This window comes from Varanus komodoensis, unplaced genomic scaffold, assembly GCF_004798865.1.
Source record: "Varanus komodoensis strain SLA01 unplaced genomic scaffold, ASM479886v1 scaffold1, whole genome shotgun sequence".
Lineage (NCBI taxonomy): Eukaryota > Metazoa > Chordata > Lepidosauria > Squamata > Varanidae > Varanus > Varanus komodoensis.
Window position 1 is genome coordinate 80,067,303 of NW_025335268.1, and position 22,535 is coordinate 80,089,837.

General features: G+C 46.3%; 1 protein-coding gene across 9 annotated transcripts in view; it reads right to left on the reverse strand.

Moving 5' to 3' along the window:
* The window catches only part of TBL1X (transducin beta like 1 X-linked), a 184,909-nt gene that overhangs the window by 121,075 nt on the left and 41,299 nt on the right, over window positions 1-22,535 (reverse strand). For all 9 annotated transcript variants that reach the window (XM_044432497.1, XM_044432469.1, XM_044432459.1 and 6 more), the window contains one exon: window positions 5,849-5,929. The gene's annotated coding sequence lies outside the window, so the exon portion shown is untranslated. The remainder of the gene's footprint in view (window positions 1-5,848; window positions 5,930-22,535) is intronic.

The window sequence follows — 22,535 nt, forward strand, 5'->3', positions numbered from 1 at the left end:
ACTTTCATCATTTCTATGGAGGAAATTGCATGCATCCCATGTGCACACTAAGGGACGCAAGAGTCCTCACAGCAGTTATTTACTAGGACCTTATCTCAGACAATCAAGATGCTGGTTGACCCACAGCGCAGGTTTCGTGGTGAAGTAGTTGAGGGTAAAAATTATTCCAACAGTCTATGAAGTCTGTTGTGATTCTTCCAGAGGGTGGGAGGCAGTGTGGTTATCCACCTGCATGATCCACGGACCATGAAGGCAGGCATCATTGAAAGAGGAGTCCGGAAGCCTGTATATTGGTATATAATAAATTTATGGTGCTGTTCTGGGGCCAGGAAGAGTGGGTTCAGTGGTCTGGTGAGGAAAGAGGAAGTGTCCTATCCGGACTTCGGTAAAACCATAGCAGCTCCAGGGAGATTCCTGAGTTGCTGTGTCATTCTTCTTCCCACCCACCCCTCTGCCTGGTGAGTAATGCAATGCTTCTTTGAAGAAAAAGAAAAAAAGTTTGCAATGTGTTTTCAAGCCTGAAAATGTGTGTTTCAATGGGAATTGCTTTTGGGTGGGACAGGGGAATGGAGATGCTGATCCTGGTGGCTTCATCCCATGGAAAGGAAGGTGGGAAGACTGCAGCCTCTCAGGCTTATTGACTTAGCCCTTATCTTTTGCCAGGATTTTGTGTGAGGTAACCAGAAGCTGTCACCCCTCCCCACTAGATAGATAGATAGATAGATAGATAGATAGATAGATAGATAGATAATCTCTGCTCCTTCAACAAATCCAGCCATAGCCAAATACCAATTGAGCCAAATAGCCAACTGAGCCAAATACACACAAAAACAAATGAACCTTAAAGGGTCATTTCTCTGCACAAACCATTTTTTCAACTTCTCATCCTCCCATAATTGCATTTGCTCACACAAATCACATTTTCGACACAGTGAAAACTGTCCTGTATTCATTATCATGAACTCCAACTATGATTAATGCATTTTTCATAAATACTAATATGCTGTTCTTTGATAAAAGGAAGGGGCTGCAGTATAGGCCATCCATGGTTCAAGTTACAACACTAAGCCATGGCTTGGGTTTATATCAGGGATGGGAACTTCTTGTAGCCCTCAAGACACAAATTCTATTTCAGAAAAGCCCTCAGGGGCCACATCTCAGGCAAAAGGCACACAGATAAAACAACATGTGCTGTAAATATTTTAGCTTTAATAAGATGTGCAAAAGCTGAAAAACTGCCAAACCACTGGCAGTCAAGGAAAAGAGGATATGGCCAACTGGGAAACCAAGAGGGCTTGACTGACACCCAGCAAGACCAAATTTAGAGCGTGGTGAGGTGCTTAAAGTGTTGGACAAAGAACTCAGGAGCGCTGGATTCTAAAGCCCATGTGACCATGAAGCTTACTGTGTGACTTAGGGCCAGCCTCTTACTCTCATCCTAACCTACCTCTAGGGCTGCTCTTGCAAGGATAAAATAGGAAGAAAAGTTTGTTAGGTGCCTTGGGTTCCTTACAAGAAGAAGAAATGTGGGGTACATCATGATGATCACCTCCCTCCTCTTCTTCCTCCTCCTCCCTTGGGCATTTTTACTTGTATTTTAAAGCAAAATATAGTTCTCTGTTGTACCTGAACAGGACAGGTTTCTGTTGTCCACAAACAAGGGGTGCAACACAATCCTGATCTCTGAACTGGGAAGTCTGCAGATGGGAATGGTCCAGAAAGAAACCAAACTAATGTGCCAACGGCCCAAATTTTGTGCCGCCACTTCTGACCTGCAGCTGCTGTTTCTTTCTCAGTTTGATGACATTCAGGGCAGTATGCTCTGTGGATCAGTCCTCGGAACATGGCTGCTGAAGCAATTACCAGACAATGCTTTCATAGACACAATTCTATGGCTGTCAATCCGAGTTCAGCTGCTCTGCAGCATGACAGGCAGAAGGCTGGCTGTACACAATGTGGTTACAACAGCAGGCCAGGCTTCTCTTGGGCTTCCTAGGAAGCTTATTTTAGGCATTCCCGTTTAGATAACTAGAATCTCTTTAACTAAATCTCCTGGCACTGGTGCAGCAATATGTGTAGGCATTGCAGCATGGAGGGAATGTGAGCGAATGAGCAAGCATGTCTGAGGGAATGACTATGCATCTGTGTCAGAAAGAATGATGGAAAAGTCCGTGTGTCTGCATGCACACAGAGTATTAACTGTAAAGTCATTTGGAATTGAGATTATTCATTTCTGCAGCAAAGACATGTTATAATTTTGGATGCATGCTTAACTTTCAGAATGTTGCTTCCTACTTTCCTTTTGGCAAATATATTCGAATAAGTTCCAGAACTACCTCAACGCTGTTTAAACAGATTAGCTTGAAATGTAGCTGCTATCCAACTGCTTTTCACCATATTGCTCAAAAGCCAGCAAAAGGCTGCCTATCAAGCACGGCTTCCCGACTGACCCAGTGCAAACATCACCATCAACAGTATGGGGTGAGCAGGGAGGGAGGGAGGCAGAGGCAGGGAGAGAGAAGAGAATGCCATGCTTTTGCATACAAGGACATGTCCCCTCCCCTTAATTAACTTGGCTCCTCTATGAGGTTCTGTTTAGCCAATCTAATTATTTAGATTCCAATTTCCAGCCTTATCAGGGGCTCAGTGGTGCAAGAAATCAAAATGCCTGTCTTCTCCATATGTGGCAATCGAGAAAGGTAACTGCTTCTCGTTTGCTGAGCCATCACTGCATGGGATAGTTTCCTCTCCACCCATGCCCCATCAGAATACCATTTACATTTGCTGTTCCTCTTGCATCGAGGCCAAACATTTTATATACCATTTCAGATACAGTGCTGTCTGTTGTGTCACTTGTCAAAGCACAGCAAATTCAAATATGACCCCTTGCAGAAAGAGATTTCATAAATTTCTTCCATGTGTCTTGCAGAGGAAAGCTATTGGACCCTTTAATTTATCGTACTTTGAAAGTTAGGGAAACCAACAGTCCCCTTGAACACTTTATTTTACACCAGCAACAACAAGCACAGAGCAAAACCAGCAACTGCTCAGATGTTAATTTCACTAAAGCAAGCCCATGGTAAATTTAGCACCGTTTTGATTTACTTCATGAGTTACATAATTAACCTCAGAGACTTTAGAGTCATGACAGTTTTTGTCACATGAACACACCCATTTACTCCAGGAAGCAGAATACTCAAGCAGGACTGTGGGTGGCAAAATACACCGGTTACATTATGAGCGCTTGCGCAAGCCTTGGGGGTTCCTAACATGGGTTGACACTTGAAATTTTCTTGAGCAATCATCTTCTTCCTTTCTCAGCAATCAGCCTAAGAAACTATTAGTCTTGGCATATAAATGCTCAATGAGATCAATTAAATGCTGAAGTTCCTACAGAGAGGATAGAGCACTTTGCATGTTAGTGGGCTTTTTCTGCTTTTTATTAGAAATATCGTATGTTGGGCAAGCTCTCTGGCCTGCCTTACAATGATGAATGCTGCAACAAACAATTTGCTGGATCTTTAGAGACATGGTCAATTCAATTACATTACGCCAGGAGCTCTCCTATCCCTCTTTGCCAAGCATCTTTGCTGAATCCTGCCACAGACAGTCCATTTGTATTCTAGCACAGTAGGACACTTGTTTTACTGACGCATACAGCTCTACTTAGGGAGCCTCAACAGTACCCTATTTCACTTCTGCAGCTTCATGTCCCTTTCTACCTGCACGTTCACACTTGCCCTCTTTTGATGTTCTGGGTTTTCAGTTTTCCTGCCTGTAATACTTAAACATTATTAATTATGTGCTTGAAAGCTGGAGCTATCAACTACGACAAAATCTCTCTCTCTCTCTCCCTCTCCCTCTCCCTCTCCCTCTCCCTCTCCCTCTCTCTCTCTCTGGTAATGATTTCCATTTTGGAGATTTTAACTATTTTACTTAATGTGGAGTTTCAGATGCCCCCTTTGAGAGTATGCCACTAATTGCTTTTGCTTTGTCAGTCACTGCAGGAGCTGGATTTTCTCAAAAAGATCAGCAGAGAATTTTCTAAATATCAAAGAGCAAACATACACATATACGTCTGTTAGCCTGGCACCTTAAATCATAAGCCTCTTTTCCAGTCACCTGAAAAGGATTCACAATGTTTATATCACATGTTCCTCGTCCCTTTATACCAACATTTAGTCAAAGGATACCAGTTAAGCAACTCATTAACCACGGTCGCCTTTTAATTTACTTAGTTAGAGAGAAAACTGCACCTGCTCTCAACTACAAAGATGTTCTGTGTTCAAGAAGGAAAATTAGCATTATATGTCAACAGCTTTTGAATAGAGAGAAGAAACATCTAGAGAATATAGAACTATCCAATTTATCACAGTCATAGCAACAGTAGAAAAAGAAACCCTCTAGTCCTTAGGAATTACTTAAAATGTTCGACCTCTAAACAAGCTTGTAAAACAACCGATTGTTGTTTGAAACACATCTACTTTCCAATGTTCCAGCAGTGGCCATCATCAATTATTGCATTTACAGTCTTATAAAGCAGCAGTGTCTATACATTTAAACACACAGAGCAAACTTGGACTGGATTCCCTAGCCAAGAATCACCAAAGTATAAAGCAATTCTAATAAGTAACAAGCTTTTTTTAAATCAGTATAGCAACCTGCCAATGCTTTGCTAGTTAATTTATAGAGAACAGTTTTCATCCGTACAACAAATTTTTAGCCAGCAGCACTGAAAATTAAGGGGTCATTGGTGCTTCTGTTTTTTTTTTATTATTATTATTATTATGTGTGTCTCTGTTATGACATGGCACAAAATTAGGAACCAGACAGTAACCATTCATTCAGAAATAATTTAAAATTAAAATTGCTGTGGTTTTAGTTTAGTGTGCTACTGTGATTTGTCTTTATTGCATTTAAAGAGCAAAAATTTCTTTAGTAAATAAAATGAACACTGAAAGATCTGCCTGGGAGCAAGTCCTACTGAACATTTTCTTGATGTGATACATTTCCAGGATAGGTCAGTCATGTGAGTCCTACTGAGGCATTCCCTGTCTAGGTAAAGCAAACACACAGCAAGAGAGCCCCAAATCCCTTTGTTCACAGATGGAGGAAGACCTTCTGAAGACGAAAGCGTCCTGTACCTCTGGTCCACAGTACTGGGACACCAGTGTTTGCCCAGAGTGGAAACACCTGAATGGGGCTCTTGAAAATGTCCCGTCTTCTCTATGAAACACAGCCGACTGCTTCAAATCAGAGGTAGGCAATCTGCAGCCTATGGACTAGTTTTGGAAGCCTTCTGCAATCAGTAAACATCTCTGCCAATCAATGCTTTTCCTAACCACTCTCTAGACAGAGGGAAAATGGCTACTGAGGCAGTCCAACTTTTGTCTTTAGTTGGGCCTCCAGCATCATCCAGCCCCCAAGAGACTGCTCCCAAGAGAATATAATTTCCTAGCCCTGTTTAAGAGCTAGATGCTACTGTAAGGTATCTGAGATGTAAATTTAATTTAATAGTTGACTGCATATTATGCCTGCTTTAGCATAATATCTGGAGCAGAGTAGCATATATAGCTATGGAAAATTCATGCTGGCTAATAACATTAAACAATATTTAGGCACTAATTTAAAGAAGCCCTCTGATGGCATATTCCTGACATTAGGCAAAAGTTTGCTCAGTTCTTGGGGGAAAAAACAGCAAAGTTCCATTTCATTAAACCTGAAGCCCACTCTGCCTCCCAATCCACCATGTGTACTCCAAGAAATGTTAAACAGCTTCACGCTCCATTGGTTTTGATCGATCATGTCTCATTATGCAATAGAAATATAATTTCAATAATTTACTTACTCTGGGAGAGGAGGGGGAACACTGCCAAATCCCCAGCTTTCCTCAATTTCACTTCAGGCCAGTTTTTTATCCTTAGGTACCCTGTCCAAGACATAACAACAAGAACAGTTGTATTTTAAAAAAAAAAACACTCAGACTACTTAACTGAACAAATGAGTAGGACTAAAATTGCATTATTCAAGAACATCATCAAAGGGGAAAAGGCTACTTGACATGTTGTTGGTATAAAGAGTTCTCAGATTTCCCCATACTGTGGTTTCTATCAAAGTAGAAACAAATTACACAGAACATGCTGGTTATGGTCAAATATCATGCAAAACCATGGTTTAACTTTATAAGAATGAGAAGGCCTGAGTGTCACATCAGTACATTTTCTTTATCCCATGTGTGCACAGCTAAGGAATGTCTCGGCCTGCACAAACCCATATTTCCCATTGAGTTTGAACTGGCAAATTTCCTATCTCTGTGCATACACAGAAAAAAGAAAGGAAAGGAAAGGAATATGGGAGGCCAAGGATGAAATTCATAATGTTAACTGATGGTTTAATGTTACATGTGAATAGATCTACAGTGCCTTTTTATTATCGTTTTCAAGTGCAGAACTTGAAACAGCTTTGATCACAGATACAGCTTGTAAAATTCTTCTGACCTGATCCAGGTGCAAGAACAATCTAAGCTTTGCGCTTTTATTTAAAGCAAACTCATTGCTGCAGAGCAGGTTCAACAGTGCTCTGTTTAGTACCGAGGATAGTACTACCATCTTCCATTCAGGAAATCATTTGGGAGTCATTTGGGACCACGGAAGGATCAAAAAACAAGGTAAGTAGTCTACTTCCCTAAATTACATAGCGCTTAGATCAGGCTGGTCCTGATTTTTGTACTCTGAAGGCCTCATGAGGACTTCAACATGGAATATAGGACTGCACAATAAATTACATTTCCATATTATAAATTGAAATGTATTGAAGTGTTTGAAATATATTTAATATACCAATCAATATACTTAATTAACCATTGAATGAGGAAGAAAACCAATATGAGGTCTCAGAATTGGCTTCTTTTGTGCATTTATTTAAGGCATTTCTATCCCATCTTATACAAAAGTCTCAGAGTTCAAATTAACAAAACTGCCTGTGTGCTAGAAAACAGGTAGGAAGAAGAGATTACAGATAGCTCCTTCTTCGACCACAGCCTAAGCACCATGACTGCTCCTCTGGAGTGGCCCATCCCTTTCTTCCCTGTTTCTCCCACACAGAAACCCTCCCATGTGACCCCCCTCCCATTCCCTCCTTCCTTCCTTCTTGGAATTGGTGTGCTGAGCCCCTTGCACTTGAGCTGACAAACTCTCCCCGGCATGTTCTGCCCACTCCTGCTGAAGAGTGCAAAAGCATCCCTGAGCTGGAGCGGCATGGGGAGAGCTGGAACGAGACTGCCGGCCCAACCTGCTTTCTTCCTGTGCCTCAGGAGGAGCACAGAATGGGCTGGTGGCCTTGGAAGACCTCGCCGTATTCATGCCTGTGTGATTGCTGGGATCTGGACTGTGGAACATGTGTGGAACGTGGGCCGCATGTTGACCCACCCTGGCTTAGATTAACCTGTACTTTCACTTTCACTGTTGCATAGCGTTTTTCTGTTGCAGAACTACTTACAAGCACATCATGCTGAATTTAGAGCAACAGGAAGCTGAGAGTTTCTGCTATTCTAGGCCATTAAAATAATCCTCACCATCAAAAAGGTCATGAAGTTCTATAATATGTTACCAAATTCAGAAGTTGAGGTAGCTTGTACTGTGGTAATAACAATACCCATGTTCCATACTCATGGTCTTCCGTTGTCCTGAAAGTGGTTTCCACATGGATGCATTTCTGATGATTAAAAAACCTATATGAATCAAGCATGGCCCTCAACCATGAGGGTTATATGGAATCAATTTTACTTTAGAGAAGATGACAATTCAGTAATCCTGTTAAATCATCATTTAACTGCTTCACATATTCACTATGAACAGCTGCTGTTTTCCCTTGACAAGAACACTAACCAACTGCTTCTGATGACAATGGTTACTATTTATACAGGAAAAGATGGGTTCCTTCCAATTCACCAAAGATAGGCTAGTTATGAGCTGAAGTATAGGACCTAACTTCCCAACTTGATCCATGGTCTACTAAAATCCTGCTGCTGCTATCTTTATTATTAATTTCATTTCTATACTACCACACAGATGAACCCTGCTGGGTGGTTTATAAAAGCTGATAAAAACAGGCAAAGCACAACAATGTCATAAAATCAAGAAAAAGTATTAAAAGTTTAAAGCAGATTAAATGGATAAATAAACATTAGCAAAAATTACTCTGTGAAACACCTGGAATGGATAACCCTCTCAAGACTCTGGGTAGCTAAAGAAACCTTTCAGACCTTGGAAGATAGTTGTCTTAACCTGATGCTGAAAAGATGGATTCAGTGCCAGCCAGACCACAGTGTGTGTGTGTATTGGGGGGGGGGTTGTTTCATACATGGGGGCCTCTACAAAGAATCCCTCCCCCTTGTTGCTGCCCTCCACATTTCCCTTTGAGTTAGAGGGAGGTCCCAAAAGTTGACTGTAGTTTCAGGAAGATTGAGGTTGGGAGAGGCACTCCAACAGGTATTGTGTCCTAAGCCATGTAAAGCTTTATAGGTTAAAACCAGTACCTTGATTTGGAACTGGAAGCAGACAGGAAGTGAAAATAGAACATCAGAACCAGTCTTATATGTCCAAACCTGTGGGTCCCAGATTATTAATCTGGCTGCCGCATTGTTCGGGAGCTGCAATTTCTGAATGATCTCTGTTCTGAAGATGGATGTCAATTTAAGCCAAGAATATTAAATCAGAATATGAATGAACCCATTTGCTTCCACGTAGTTTTTTTGTTCACACAAAAAAGTCAATAAACCATGCATGGGTAGCATAGTGTGATGTCTGAATCTGGAATTATTATTTACTATGCTTGAATGAAGCTAACCTCAAATGCGTTTAAACAGGCTTTAAATCAGACATACAAATTCTGACTTGCTTGGAAGAAATAAACCACAATCTACATTTGAACATTATGCCAAGCTGTTAATGCATGACATTTTGTCCTGTTCACACAAAGCAGAGAGAGGGACTATGGTAAATATACTACCATGCAACATATTCACATCATAATTTAATGCACCAGGATTCTAGGCTTAAAGTTATCAGCAAATGTGACTGTTATGTTGGCAGCAGAAAGAGAAGAGGGAAACACTGTTTCAAATAAGGAGATGCTTTCATCTCTTCTGATATGCAATACAATTTATAAGGCACTGCAGCCTGTGCAAGAAAACAGGGAAAGTGGACTGGCTACTTAGGCATCAGGGTGGTCAGTGGTGTATTGGAATCATGACTCATGGGAACATAGACTGTGTTTGGGGTTTTTTTTTAAGCAGGGACACTGACATCATCTGCCATCCCTTCAGTAATCACTGTTCCTTCTGACTGTAGCTGTAATAATTACTGTTTCTGGGGATGAAAAGGATGATTTTTCAAAGCAGCAAAATATTGTGGTCTTATTAAAATGCAAAGTGTTTTGGGATGGTTTGGTCTTCAATGGATAAAAGCAGGTTGCTTACCTGTAACTGATGTTCTTCGAGTGGTCATCTGTGCATTCACACATATGGGTGCTGCACCTGCGCAGTGCCTAGGCCGGAAAATTAGAAAGCTAACGGTTTTTGGCGGGAAAACTCTGCTCCCCTCCCCCTTTGTGGTATAAATAGAGTGGAGTGTCCGCCATTTTGCTCAGTCTTGAAGACCGCACGTTCGCCCTCTAGAGGTTAAAAATAAAGTAATGATAAGACACCATTATATTCCCACGGTACCGATGTGAATTATAGTACGGTACCGAGAACAATCTCTAGTCAGCGATATAACCTCCCGGTACCGATGCCATTAATATTTCGTTACCGAAAAAAAAAATAACCACCCAGCGACATAATCCAAATGGTACTGATGCAAATTATACTATGGTACCGAGAAAAAACACGATATCCACTCACCGACACCGAGTGGGGCCGGCAGGTGGGTTGTGTAAATGCACAGATGGCCACTCGAAGAACATCAGTTACAGGTAAGCAACCTGCTTTTCTTCGTCGTGGCCTCTGTGCATCACACATATGGGTAATTCGCAAGCTTACGAGACAGTGGAGGGAGATGTCATCATCGAAGAACGGATGAGAGAACAGCTCTACCAAAAGAGCAATCCCGTCTGGCACGTACATCAAGCCGATAATGCTTGGCGAAAGTACATGGACCAGCCCAGATTGCAGCTCTGCAGATGTCTTGCAACGGAACCCCTGCGGCAAAAGCAGACGAGGTCACTACTGCTCGTGTAGAATGGCCAGTTGGAGAGACAGGTAAGTCTAACTGAAGTTCAATCCAGACAAGACGGAGATCCTGTTGGTTGGCAGATCGGGCTTCGGAGAGGGTGGATTTGACCTGGTCCTGAATGGGGTTGCACTCCCTCTTAGGGACAAGGTCCGCAGCTTAGGAGTACTCCTCGACCCGGAGCTTTCATTGGAAGCTCAGGTGACAGCGGGAGTGAGGAGCACTTTCCTTCAGCTTCGGCTGATTCATCAGCTGCGCTCCTACCTGGAGTACGACTGCCTGGCGACGGTGACACACGTGCTGGCGACTTCCTGCCTTGACTTCTGTAATGCGCTTTACGTGGAGCTTCCCTTGAAGACGGTCCGGATACTTCAATTGGTTCAAAATAGAGCTGCCAGGTTGCTGACGGGGACAGGGCGTTATGTTCACATGACTCCAGTCCTCCGTCAGCTTCACTGGCTTCCCATTGAAGTCCGGGCCCAATTCAAGGTGTTGGTTATGACCTATAAAGCCCTAAACGGCTTGGGTCCTGGTTACCTGAAGGAGCGCTTACATCCATATATGCCCGACCGCCCCTTGAGATCTGCGGGAGAGGCCCTTCTCCGGGAACCCTCCATGAAAGAAATTAGGAGGGTAGGTACTCGGAGGAGGGCTTTCTCTGCGGTGGCGCCCAATCTATGGAATGCGCTCCCCAGAGAGGTCTGCCTGGCACCGTCATTATTTGTTTTTCGGCGCCAGGTGAAGACCTTTTTATTTAAATGTCATTTTAATTGTTAACAATATTTGCTTATTTATTTGGCCAGGGTGACTTCTTTTATATTTTATATTTTTTATTTATTTTATATTGTTAATTTTAATTTTATATTGTTATTTTTATATTTTATTGTGTTGTAAGCCGCCCTGAGGCTTCGGCAAGGGGCGGCATAGAAATGTTCTAATAAATAAATAAATAAATAAATAAATATTTTCGATAGCTGATAAGCCAGGACAATGGTCTGGGTGATCCAATTAGAGAGTCTCTGAGATGATATCGGTGATCCCTTTTTTTGCTCAGAGTATTTAACAAAAAGTCTATTAGTAGTACAAAAAGATTCAGTGCGGGAACTGTAAAAGGCCAAGCAGCGGTGAACATCAAGCGTGTGTAAAGCATGTTCTATCGGGGTCGACGGTGACAGAAAGAAAGCCGGTAGAACGATATCCTGATTCAGGTGGAACGATGTGGCCACCCTGGAGAAAGGAGAAATTCATCCGAAGGACAACTTTTTCCTTATGGAAGTTCAGAAATGGCGGGTCTATGCGGAGAGCACAAAGCTCACTAGCTCTTTGTGCTAATGTAACCGCTACTAGAAAGGCAGTTTTCCATGACACCAGGCGTAAGTCCGCAGTTGCTAAAGGCTTGAACGGTGGTTTGGTAAACGCTTGGAGTACTACAGAAAGACTCCACGTCGGCACGGCAGAGCGAATAGATGGATGTAAATTTTGTAGTCCCTTAATGAAGCGCCAAACCAGCGGTTGTGAGAAGACTGATAACCCGTGCATAGTGCCATGATAATGGGATATAGCGGTTGCATAAACTTTGATGGATGACGGTTTAAGTCCCTCATGATGCAAACGTAAAAGAAATTGTAAGATATTGGTGACTGAAGCCATTGCAGGGGAGAACGAATGGCACTCCGCAAAAGCGGAGAATCTTCTCCATTTAGCCGTATAGGAACGACGAGTGGACGGTCTTAATGCAGATTCGATAATCGCCTGAATTTCTCTGTCGGTAGGCATCGGTATCGTGATATTCGCTGTCGAGTTCGAAGTCGGGGCTGCATATACCGTGTGCTGAGTGAGGTCAACCGCAGCGTGAGGTGTCCCTGGTACCAACTCGGTGACATGAATCAGGTGATTCACCATGCCGTCAGCTTCAGAGAGAATATATCCGGATGGCGGATCGCTCCTCCTTGTTGTGTTAACAAGTGCAGAAGAGTTGGTAGATGAAGGAACGTTCTTCTGGACAGCAGCAACAAAGTGGTAAACCATGGTTGTCTCGGCCACCACGGAGTCATTAGTATCCCCGTGGCCCTGTCCTGGGCTATTTTTGTTACCACTCTCGTCAGAAGTGGGATTGGAGGAAACGCATAAAAAGTCATGTTGCTCCAAGGGACCATGAGAGCATCTCCCATCGATCCCGGCCCGACGCCTGCTCTGGAACAGTAAAGGGCACACAGGCTGTTCTGTCGCGTGGCAAACAGGTCCACATCCGGATAACCCCACAGGTGGAAGAGTTCCTCGCAAAGTTGTTTGTCCAACTCCCATTCGTGGGATGTCGACATCTGTCTGCTTAATGTATCTGCTTCGACGTTGTCGGTTACAGCCAGGTGAACAGCCATAAGCGTGATGTTTCTCGGTATGCACCAGTCCCAAACGTCCATTGATAGGTGTGCTAAGGCTGGAGATTTTGTGCCCCCCTGCTTGTTGATGTAGAAAACTGCCGCTATATTGTCTGATGCAATTTGGACAATTTGACGGCATAACACAGTCTCGAAAGCCTTGAGGGCATTGAAAATCGCCAGAAGTTCCAGGAAGAAGTTGCTGTGTTTCCTCGCCTCTCGTCAGTTCCAAGTACCTTGGACCCAAAGTCCCAAACATGCCGCACCCCATCCCAGGAGGGATGCGTCGGTGTACAGAGTCATTGTTGGCCGAGGTGGTCGAAACGGGGTGCTGATCGACAGGTTGTCTGTGATGGTCCACCACATTAAAGTGTGAAGGACTGCATGCGAGATCCGAATCTGCTTGGTGGCAGGATCTTGTTGCGGTTGAAAAACAGCGTTGAAGAAAAGTTGAATGGGTCGCATACGTAACCTGGCATACGGGACAATGGCAATAGCAACAGCCATATGCCCCAGTAGTCTCTGAACGGACAAGCCTGGAACCGTTCCGTGTAATCGAATCGGGTGAATATGGCTGCATAAAGCATTCTGACGTTCCGGTGGGAGGAAAGCTTTTTCCCGTGTCAAGTCAAGTCGTGCCCCGATGAAATCGATGACTTGCGTGGGAATAAGGGTCGATTTGTCACGGTTAATGCAGAGGCCGAGAGCATTGAGCAAAGCGCAGGTCATTTGTATATCAGACAAGAGAGTTTGTTCGGATTGCGAGATGATCAGCCAGTCATCTAAGTATGGATAAACCTGTACTCCACATGTCCGCAAGTGTGCGCATACTGGTGCCATACACTTTGTAAAGACTCGAGGGGCTGTGGCCAAGCCAAAGGGTAGGACATTAAACTCGAACAGGTCGGATCCGACAGTAAACCGTAGAAAGCGTCTGTGTGAAGGATGTATGGAAATATGAAAGTAAGCATCCTTCAAATCCAGTGAGGAGAACCAATCATCTCTTTTCAATAACGGAAGAATGTTCTGTAATGTGGTCATCCGGAACTTCCTTGGTTTGATGTACTTGTTAAGAGTTCGTAAGTCCAGGATCGGACGGAGACCACCATCCCTTTTCGGGACCGTAAAATATCTGGAATAGAATCCATGCAATCCTTCCAAGCAGGACAATTTTCGAATCGCTCCCTTGAGAAGTAGCTGTGAGACTTTATCGCGTAGCACCAATGAAGAAGGTGTGAAGCGAATTGGGCTCCAAGGAGGGATAACATCAAATTCTATCCTATATCCGAATGAGATGATAGATAACACCCACCTATCAGATGTAATGGACTCCCAAATGGGGAGTCGGCCCTGGAGCCGGTCCCCAAAAGGGAGAAGGGAAGGTGGTGCTGGAATAGAGAGGATGGTTCGCGCAAGCCGTCAGCGTGGGCGTTTATCGGTATCGAATTGCCTATGGCCTTGGGAAAAATGCTGTTGTGCTTGCTGCAGCGGATGCTGCCATTGTTGGTATTCTTGGGTTCGAGGGTAGTTTTGCTGGCGTGGATAATATGGTTGATTCCGGTAGGACAACAGGGGCCACTGCCACTTACGTTTTTGCGGAAGCTGCATGCGGCGTGCAGTTAGGCGTGATTCATGAATTGCCTTTAATTTTCGGTGTCTTCTGGTGGAACAGGCTGGTACCATCAAAAAGCATTTCCTCGATTCTGCGCTTCATCTCATCGGGGAGATTACAATTGCGCAGCCACGCATGTCGGCGTAGCGAGATGGCGTTGACGAGAGCCCTTGAATCGGTGTCTACATGGTGACGAGCGGTAGACAGCTGTTGTACCGCCACCTGCATCGCCTCCCTAATAAAAACCCTGGCAAGGTCCACTTGGTGGTCCGAAAGGGAGGAAGCAACGTTATCCAGTTTCTGCATGATACTGGTAATGTGCCAGTGTCGCTTCGTAGTTCGATATACACACACTGAGTCCAGAGGCCACATAGACTCTGTGGACACATAGACACATAGGCCGCATATCGATTTTCCTCCCTTCCTTGTCCCGAGGAGCGGTATGTCCCTTGGACTCCCTGCCCTGGGAGGATTCAACCACAAGAGAGTTCGGTTTTGGGTGACGGAGCAGGTAGGGAATGTCATCGTCCCGAACTCTATACACGGCCTCATATCTGCGGGAGGTCGCTTGTGGTTGGGTGGTTGGTCCCAGGGTTGGACCATAGCCTGGCGCAGTGTAGTTATAAGCAGCAGAGCTATGGATGAGGACTGCTCTCCCCAAATGACGTCATAGAAGCAATCTGTCGAAGGGCCTGGCTGTTGATGGGCTTCTATTTCAAGCGAACGAACCAAGTGGGACATGAGCTCTGTGAACGAGACATGAGGTTCGTCGAGTGAAGCAGGCCCTTGATATGCGACAGCCACATCAGGGGATGTGGAGTCGACCTCCGAATCCTCAGAGTCTTCCACGTAGTGTGGCTGGTCGTCGTTTGAGGAGGAGGAGGTTTCAGGGGAGGCTGGGCGCCTCGTCTCCATACGCCTGGAGGTGGATGGCACATCCCTCAGGACCGATGGTGATCTCTGCTGACGAGGGAAATAGGGATATGGCTGGTACCCACCCCAGCCGGGGGGAGCACCATATCCCGGAGTCAACCAACTTTCATCTCGACGCTCGGATGAACGGCTGCGACCTCTAGGAGGTAATGGTGAGGCCACATGAGATTCAGTCGGTGGCATGGGTGTTGGTGAGTGTTCCCTCGGCGGGGAGTCTCTGATTTCGCCATCAGAGATGGACTCCCGAAGTGGCTCCTCCTGTTTCTGGGAAGGCACGCTCTCAGGCCGAGTGGTTGGCCTGGGGGATCCCAGTGATGTCACCTGCATAACGAGTTGCAGGGCCAGTCCCAAGGGGGTTGGTACCATGGCGGCTGTTGGTGCCGAGAAGCCTGATGAACCTGAGCATCGTTGTTTTGGGCGGTCAGGTTTCTTGCTCTTGCGAGTGGGCTTATCCACCTTTTCATTCCTCAACTTCTTATGGGTGGAAGTTTTATCCAGACTGGTATGCTTGTGCTTCTCCTGTTTCTTAACGACTGAGCCCCCATAGAAGCGGCGCCCTCGTCTGAAGGACGCTGAGGAGGGTCAGCAGAGGTCGAGGAAAGACGCTTCGCCGGAGCGCTCATGGTGGAGGAGCAGCACTGAGGAGGCGCGAAGAGGAAGCAGGCCGTAGGAGCAGTTGGTCGGACTGCATTAATGCCTGATCCCATAGGAGCTTTCTGAAATGATTCTCCCTATTTTTCCGTGCCTACTTGGTAAACACCAAGCAATGACCGCACTTGTCAGTCCTATGCCCCTCGCCGAGGCAGAGGGGCATAGATCATGTGGATCGGCCGACGCGACATTTTAGATCCACATTCAATACATTTGCGGAATGCCGCCCGCTGAGCCATCGCGGAAAAATGAAGAAAAGAGGACAGTATAGAGGGTAAGATAATTTTTTTTTTTTAAATACAGAGAGAAAGAATTCAAGAAGAAAACGGACAGAATCGGGGAGAAGAACAAACTTGGAGTAAGAGAAGTTTAAACTTTTTGAGAAAAAACAACGAAGAGGCACAGATCTATAGCGAGAGACGAACAGGCACGAGGCACAGTGAACGGCAGTCGCAAAGACTGAGCAAAATGGCGGACACTCTGCTCTATTTATACCACAAAGGGGGAGGGGAGCGGAGTTTTCCCGCCAAAAACCGTTAGCTTTCTAATCTTCCAGCCTAGGCACTGTGCAGGTGCAGCAACCCATATGTGTGATGCACAGAGGCCACGACGAAGAATTATAAATAGAGAAAAGAATAAATGTCCCAGAATATGAGTGGAGATGAAAATTGCAAGAACTCTCGTGCTAATATGGGATCGACAGAGCTGCCTGATGTTGTGCACTCTACTTGGGATTGTGGCCACAGAGACTGTCCCAATGAGCTCCTACCTTAAAAACTTACCACTACACCACTGTGGCTGGTGCTCCCTCTCTTCGTGCATTACTTGTAATTGACATGTTACATTTTCTGAGATCCCAAAGTTTTCAATTTGCTACAGAAAGTGTGAAAAGGCATGGCTGGGGTGGGAAAGCTGTGTTTCACAGAAGCCCTTCGCGCCCTATAATCTCTCCTCTTCGATTTCAAAAAATTGATAAATATGTACTTTGAAATATTGATTCAGAATAGTTTAGCACTCATAACATGTATCCCAACGCCTTCCTTGTTCTGGAAGTAACGCCCTTGAACAAACGAGCACTCTTACTTTCCTTAAGGTATCAATATGACAATTCAAGTGTATTGCACATAGAATAAGAAATTAGAATGCTTACAAATCCCTTCAGGATCTAATGAATATACTTTCTCTAATTTGACTTGTTGCATTTTGAAAGCAAGCCTATGGGCACCAGCATGGCTTCTCCACTTCCTCTACCTCCAGCCAGTGTTTTGTGGTTAAATTCAGGTAAACTGTGAAATAATCTGGATAAGTGTTGACTGGAGAGCATCCTGGAAAAATATCAGAACAGCCAGCCAAAACCCTACGGCATTCCAAACTGACATGTTTCTATTCCGGCTTGCAATGTATCCATACCACTCCCTTACTTTAACAACATGATTTTCCACGCTGTTTCGGTAGTAACTTTTACATTAATACGCCTAAGTCAATATCAAGAATTATCTTCCCTGTTACATAAGATGCACATACTTGTGTGTACACTCAAAATCTTAAATATTTACAAGCAAGCATTTTTGTTTTATTTAATTTTAGAAATAGGCATAGCTAAATGAACACAAACACATAAATAAACATATAAACCAAAATCATGGCATAGTTCTATGAAATATAAAGCACAGTGAGTTTCTGCATTGTAGTATAGCTCTTACATTTAGCTAAATAGAATGGATCATTCGTTTGATCCAAAGAGAGAAATAAAAGACACAGAAACATTCACATTGCTTTGAGCTGTTGGGCAGAATAAAATGTAATAAATAAACTGAAATAAATTGAAACTTAATCCAGATAAGACAGAGGTGCTATTGGTTTTGGTGCCTCAGTCCTGAGGAAAGATTTCTTTCCTGTCCTGGATGGAGTTGCACTTCCCCTAAAGGACAGAATGCAGAGTTTGGGAATGCTTCTGGACTCAGAATTGTTCCTGGAGTCCCAGGTGGCATCTATGGCCAGGAGCACCTTCCATCAGCTTCAGTTGCTTTACCAACTATATATCTAACCGGACAGGCAGAACTTATCCATGGTGATTCATGCTCTGTTAACCTCATGTTTAGACCACTGTAATATGCTATACATGGGGCTACCCGTGAAAACTTCAATTGGTACCAAATACGGCAGCCCACCTTTTGACAGGGATGGGCAGATATGAACACATACGCCCTCTCCTTTATTGGTTACATTACTTTTCATTTGAACTCTGGGCTCTGTTCAAGGTACTTACATTAATAAGGTACTTACATAAGGTGCTTACTTGCTTTTGGCTCTGGCCTCTAAGCAGAGCAGCAGAGGCACAGGCTGGGAGTGAGTGCTGAGTGGCCAGGGGACCGACGAAGGCAAGGGAGGAGCTGGGCAGGGGAGCAGAGGGCCAGGAGCAGCAGAGAAGGGGGGGGCAGAGAGGCCAGAGGGGCCAGGAGGAAGCGGACAGACGGGCCACCAGCCTGAGGGACTGATAAGACTGCACTCAGCCACTGTAAGCCCTTTGGGCTCTTGCCTCTTGACCTCGTCCCTTGTCTGCGTTTCTTTGCTGCGGCCTGGGTTGTCCGGAGACTCCCTTCCCTGAGACACAGAGGTTTGATTGTGCTGTACTGTGCTGTCCTTTGTTTTTCTTCCAATTTAAATTTATTTTATCCTTGTGTGTGTGCGCGAGTGGGTTTTTGTCTGGGAGAACTGGGCGAGTGAGAGGAACTGCAGGAGAAACAAGGCAGGGGACCAAGGTAAGGTCTCGGAAGGGATACCGATGGCAGACCAGGAGATGGCCTCGGCGGGAGTCACGGGTGTTGCTGTCCGCTGCGAGAGCTGCAACATGTTCGCCCTTCTCCCCCAGGAGAGGCAGGGATACACTTGCCCTCAGTGCAAGATGGTGACCCTGGTAGAAGAGGAGGTGAGGTGCCTGAGGGCTGTAAGAGCTCCCCAGCCCCCCCTCCCCCCGGAGCAGCCCCGCTCTGGACAGAGGGTTGAGGGAGAGGCCACGGGAGAAGCAGCCACGGAGACATAGAGGTATGTCACCCACAGGAGGAGGAGGCTAGCACAGCCTCCTCCTCCTCCTGGCACCAATCTGGAGCTGGGAAACAGGTTCTCTCTGCTTGGGGAGGCTGGGGCTGATGAGGCCTCAGGGGACCAGCAGGACCCCCAGCCTAGGATGACAGGCAGCAAGGGGGCCACTGCAAGAGAGGCGAGGGCCAGGGCACGGCCGCCCACCACCACCAGGAAGACACGGTGCCGGGTGATTGTTGTTGGGGACTCCCTGCTGAGGGGCACTGAGGCGGCTGTGTGCCTCCCCGACCTGGAGACAAGGGAGGTTTGCTGCCTGCCGGGCACACGCACCCGGCATGTGAAGGACAGAGTGGAGTGTTTTGTTAGCTCTGGGGGTCACCAGCCGCTCCTGGTGATCCATGTGGGTACAAACGACGTGGCCAGGCAGGGTGTGGTTGGGATCACCAGGGACTTCGAGGCCTTGGGGAAGAAACTCAGGGAGCTGAAGGGCCAAGTGGCCTTCTCATCAATCTTACCGGTCCGGGGATCTGGGCCAGGAAGGGACAGGAGGGTCTCCAAAGTGAATGACTGGCTTAGGGTGTGGTGCCAGAAGGAACGCTTCGGGTTCCTTGACCATGGCACTCAGTTTCTTGCCAATGGACTTCTGGCAAGGGACGGGTTACACCTCACGAGGATGGGGAAAAGGTCCTTTGGAGGTGCTCTAGCGAGCTTCGTCCGGAAGACTTTAAACTGAGCCGGAGGAGGGTGGGGTTCAGGCCCTCCAGAAACGTGTCTGCACTGGACAAGTGTGGGGAGTGGATCAGGGCTCTGGGAGCAGGGTTTTAGAGGTACTGCAGGGACTGACAGGACTCCTACAGAGAGGGGCCAGGTATCAGGGAGGATGGGAGGAAGGAGGAGACTGGGAACTCCAAGGAAAGGAAGCGGTGGGAAGGAGTTGAGGTGCATGTACACCAATGCTAGGAGCATGGGTAATAAGCAGAAAGAGCTTGGAGCTCTCCTGGGAATAGGAGGGTGTGACCTGGTGGGAATCACAGAAACTTGGTGGGATGAAAGGCAAGTCTGAAATATGAACATAGAGGGGTATCGCCTTTTTAGAAAGGACAGGAAGGGAAAGGGGTGGGGGCGTGGCTTTATACGTCAGGGAAGGGATAGGATGCAGTGAGATAGAATGCAGCACAGATGGGGATTCGGTAGAGGCAGTCTGGGTGAAACTTAGGGGTTTTGACAGGGAAAGAGATCTGACAGTGGGGGTATGTTATTGCCCTCCAGGTCAACTTGAGACCCTGGATGATGTCCTGACGGGTCAGATTCTAAGGATATCTCATGGGAGAGACACAGTAATTATGGGAGATTTCATTCTCCTGGATATTACTTGGGAGACTCACTCGGCAGTGACAGCCAGGTCACATTGCTTCCTAGAAGATATAGAGGGAGGGTTTTTCACACAGAGGGTCCGAGAGGCAACAAGGGGGGGAAACATCCTTGACTTGGTCTTGACCAATAGGGAGGAGCTGCTAAATGAAGTACAGATTAGGGGAGCTCTGGATGTGAGTGATCACTCCATCCTTTGCTTTGAGATCAGGGGACTGCGGACGGGCAGCAGGTCAAGCACTAGAAGCTGAGACTTCAAGAGGGCCAACTTTGGCCAACTGAAGGCCAGACTGGGGAAAGTCTCCTAGGATAGGTTACTGGAAGGTAAGTGAGTTGAGGAGGGGTGGATAGCACTCAAAAGGGAGGTTATGGAGGCGCAAGCCTTGACGATACCTCTAGTCCGTAAGGTGGAGGGGGAGGCAGAGGAGAGCATCGCCATGGATGTGAAAGGAGGTGGTTAGAGGGATTAGATGAAAGAGGAACCTCCATAGGAAATGGGTACTGGGGCAAATAGACCAGGGGTCTCAAACTTAACTTACCTGGGGGCCACTGGAAGCAGAGTCTGGGTGAGGCTGGGCCGCATCAAGTATTCCACCACCGCGGTGGTGGTGGGTTGCTCATCCTGCAGCCAGCCCGGGCACCACCAGTGCTTTGAAGGCTGCAGGGCCCCTCCCCCGTGCCCCGTCCCTGTGCCCCGCCCGTCCCGGCAAATGGCCCGCAGCCATGACTTTGAGACCCCTGAAATAGACTAAAGGGTATACCAGGAGGAAGAAGCACGTTGCAGAAGGATTCTTCACAAGGCTGAGGCGGATTATGAGCTGAGACTTGCCAAGAATATCAAGAGTAAGAAAAAGGGCTTCTTTCAGCATGTAAATAGGAAGAGGAAGGGGAGACAAGTGGTGGGACCACTAAATAAGGAGGAAGGAAATCCAGTGACTGATATGAGGGAACAGGCACAGATGCTAAATGACTATTTTGCCTCTGTGTTCTCCCCAAAGAAGGACGGGGAATATCCGAATAGGAGATTAGATGAGGCTGGGGACTTAGGGGCACAGATTAGAGTCACCCCCCCTTGAAGTCGAGGGGCTACTCAGGGCATTGGACATTACAAAGGCGCCAGGCCCTGACGGGTTACACCCGAGAGTACTCAGAGTTGGCAGTGGTTCTCTCACGCCCACTGGCCTCCATTTTTGAGGCCTTGTAGAGAACGGGTGAAGTTCCAGAGGACTGGAGGGTGGCATCAGTGGTCCCAATTTACAAAAAGGGTAGTAGAAGGGACATGGGGAATTACAGACCTGTTAGCCTTATGTCCATTGTAGGAAAAACAATGGAAAGGCTCATAATAGAGAGAGATCTAGTGATGCTAGATAGGAAAGGGAGGCTGACAGCCACACAACATGGCTTCCGCAAAAACAGGTCCTGCCAGACAAACCTTGTGGAATTCTATAACAAGGTTTCGAGATGGCTAGATGGAGGGGATGCAGTGGATGTGGTATACCTGGTTTTCATCAAGGCCTTTGACAAAGTGCCCCATGATATCCTGCTGGAGAAACTGAGGAGTTTTGGGATACACCAAAGCACTGGCCGGTGGATTAGGGCATGGTCGACTGACCGAAAGCAGAAAGTAACCATTAGTGGAGAATCATTGGGATGGTGGCCAGTGACAAGCAGGGTCCCCCAGGGCTCTGTCCTGGGGCCAATCCTGTTTAATCTTTTCACTAATGACATGGAAGAAGGGGTGAACAGTCTGCTGATCAAATTCACAGACAACACTAAAATTGGAGCAGTGGCCACAACTGAGGAGCAGGTACTCCAGATCCAAAAGGATCTGGACAGACTATGGAAGTGGGCAGGAGACAACAAGATGGCGTTCAATGTGGATAAGTGCAAGGTCTTGCACTTGGGGCATAGGAATAGGTGTCATAAGTACAGGTTAGGGGACAAGTGGCTGGAGAGCAGCACTTGTGAAAGGGACCTCGGGGTACTGGTTGACTGCAGACTAAACATGAGCCCGCAGTGTGATGCGGTGGTCAAGAGGGCGAACGCCACCCTTGGTTGCATAGCCAGAAGTGTGGCTTCTAGATCAAGAGAGGTATTACTACCTCTCTATATGACTCTGGTGCGCCCGCAACTGGAGTATTGTGCTCAATTTTGTGCCCCTCATTACAGAAAGGATATAGCCAGGTTAGAGTCAGTGCAGCGTAGGGCCACAGGGTTGGTGGCCGGTTTGCAGGGGATGGGGCGAGACTGAGGGAACTGGGTCTCTTCAGCCTGGAGAAGAGGAGACTCAGAGGGGATATGTCGCCAACATATCCCCTC